Source organism: Curcuma longa, unplaced genomic scaffold (genome assembly GCF_044706935.1).
Source record: "Curcuma longa cultivar G26 ecotype Majalengka, Jawa Barat unplaced genomic scaffold, ITB_CL_G26_1.1 contig_23829, whole genome shotgun sequence".
Lineage (NCBI taxonomy): Eukaryota > Viridiplantae > Streptophyta > Magnoliopsida > Zingiberales > Zingiberaceae > Curcuma > Curcuma longa.
The window spans coordinates 1-2,728 of NW_027432266.1; the positions used below are offsets into that span (position 1 = coordinate 1).

General features: G+C 35.0%; 1 long non-coding RNA gene across 1 annotated transcript; it reads right to left on the bottom strand.

The window, feature by feature from the left end:
• Positions 1 to 616: 616 nt before the first annotated feature.
• Positions 617 to 1,844, bottom strand: LOC141818236 (uncharacterized). Its single transcript, XR_012600938.1, has 3 exons — positions 1,217 to 1,844; positions 961 to 1,092; positions 617 to 817 (listed from the first exon to the last, which is right to left on the bottom strand). It is a non-coding gene; the product is annotated as an uncharacterized LOC141818236 (long non-coding RNA).
• Positions 1,845 to 2,728: the final 884 nt, after the last annotated feature.

The window sequence follows — 2,728 nt, forward strand, 5'->3', positions numbered from 1 at the left end:
TGAAGCTGTCTAAGGATGGATACGTTGCATTCAGGTTACATGGTTATAAACATGTATTATTAGACACATGATTAACCTAAACCTAATGATATCTAACTTCAGACTTACAGATGAAAAGTTTATATGACTAGCTTCGTAACAAATTATAAATGGGGTTTTCGATTAAGAGCTCTAAGAAAAACAAAGCAAACAATAGTGATTCTGAAATTTTATTTGGGTTCAGAGTTTTGCAAGAGTTCGGACAATATTCAGTTTAACCCATTCAACTTAGTTTCAACAGGCAGTAGGACAGTGTGAGAACACAACTAAAGCAACACCATTTACATGTCATATAAAATCCACATAACTAATAATTTCAGCTATAAGTTTTCTGTAAAGATGCTTTGATCAGACCAGTAGGCAACCAGCTTAGGAGGAATAGATCAAACCCCAATCCCTTAAGATATGAAGGCATTCTTGCATCAAACAGAATATGCATATTAAAAAATGGAGAGTTGGGAGAGAGAGTGAGTCCATGTACAATCTTAGCCCTCCTAGGGCCCTCGACATTTGGTTCCAAAATCTATTTTATTATTGAAAAAAAACTATTGCTAATTTAGCCCATGTAAAAACATATATCCTCCCGTTGGAAAACAAAGTGATTAAAAGAATCTACTTTATGTTGTCTGATCATTGGAAAAATACCTTTTTAGTCCAAAATAGGAAAGAACTTGTCCTTCTGCGAATATATTTTTCCCTCAAGATCCTTCAGGTGTTGTACAACTATGCTTGGTTGTTTGCATGAATCACATGATTTCTGACATAAAGATGTTTACACCTATTCATGGAAAATGTTGATTAATAATCAAAAACTAAAAAGTCAAACAAACAAAGTTCATTTTTGTGGAGAAACATAGAAATATCATTGAATAAATGAAGTCAAGAAATAAATTTGTAGGCACCTGATCATTGGAAAAATACCTTTTTAGTCAAAATAGGAAACAACTTGTCCTTCTGCGAATATGTTTTTCCCTCAAGATCCTTTAGGTGTTGTACAACTATGCTTGGTTGTTTGCATGAATCACATGATTTCTGACATAAAGATGTTGACACCTATTCATGAAAAATGTTGATTAATAATCAAAAACTAAAAAGTCAAACAAACAAAGTTCATTTTTGTGGAGAAACAAACAAATATCATTGAATAAATGAAGTCAAGAAATAAATTTGTAGGCACCTGTTTGCCAAAATTTTGAAGAATCTTCCCCCGATGGCAACCAGAATCTTCATAGTAGTCCACCATCTGTAAGTTAATCCAAGAAATTTTTATAATTGAACAACACAACTAACACACCTGAGCAAATGCAGCTAAAGACTTCTCTGGCAAGCCACCTGAGGGAGATGAAGATTCTCTCTTTTTCATAGTGGCATTATGTTGAATGAATTCCTATCACATGTACCTAAGTGTTATGTGGAGATGATGTCTGGTAAATGTTTGTTAACTATAGTGTGTATGGTATAATCACCATCTTTGTGCGATCATCTAGCCCGTAGTACAATATACTCCTGGAAGGCAACTGATCATGACCGGCTCTTCCAGATTCCTGGTAAAACAATTCCATTGATTTTGGAATATTGAAATGACAAACAATGCGGACATCCTTTCTATCAATACTCTATAAATGAAATCATTAACAACTCAGCATCAAGTACCTTAATAGGGTTCAGGATTTAGGGTAAAAATAAGCTTCAACACTTCCAAGATTAAAAAAAAAAATTGTTTGTACCATCCTGTACCAGCATAATTGAAGCGTAAAAACCAAAAATTTCAGGTATGGGCACACCATAGTTGCAGCATGTCACGTCCGGGGAGGCCGTCTGAAAAATTTCGGCAACATCTCCACAGTAACTATGACAATTCCCTTGCATACATGCATAGATACACGGCCACATGCGACCGGAAATAAAACTACACGTCCAATAAACACACACAAGCTATAAACTGATATGAAATAAGGCCTACACGGCCACACAACAACTATCACATGCATACTAACCAACATAATCAAATTTTACGCAACGGAAACATCGTAAATCCAACAAAACGAATAACCACAATACAAATCCAACACAACTACAAAAATATGATATATCCAAACCACAACTACGGTCCAACCCACGAATACATGTCCTCGAAATACAAAACATAATCAAAAACAACTACAAACCATACTAACCCCTATCTAAATCTCCTGTAGTGAGATGGAAGCAATCGGCCAATCTCCAAGTTCCAAATAACCTATCTGCTACCTGGGGAGAAAACAGAGCAACCCCAGAGTCTGGGTAGTGAACATTAGATGCTCAGTGGATACAGAATAATAGAAGTGCATGAAAGATAACTAGCAGGAATAACAAGAATGTAACATCTAGAATGAATAAGTACAGAAGATATAAACACTAATCAACAGGTAATAGGTATCAACAGATAGTGTAAATCATGGAAGTCGAGCATGGTATATCAACTGAACAATAGAGAAGAAATAATACTGTGCAACAGATATAGGTAACAGGTACATGTAATCATGTATGTAATGTCATACAAGTGCAACAATCATAGCAAATAAATGCAACAGTCATAAACATATGAGTAAATTAAATTATGTAATAATCCTACCAACGAATACATGTAAAAACACGCAGCAAACATCGCAAACAAATGCAAGTCTCTGTCCGCACTCTACATTTCTCA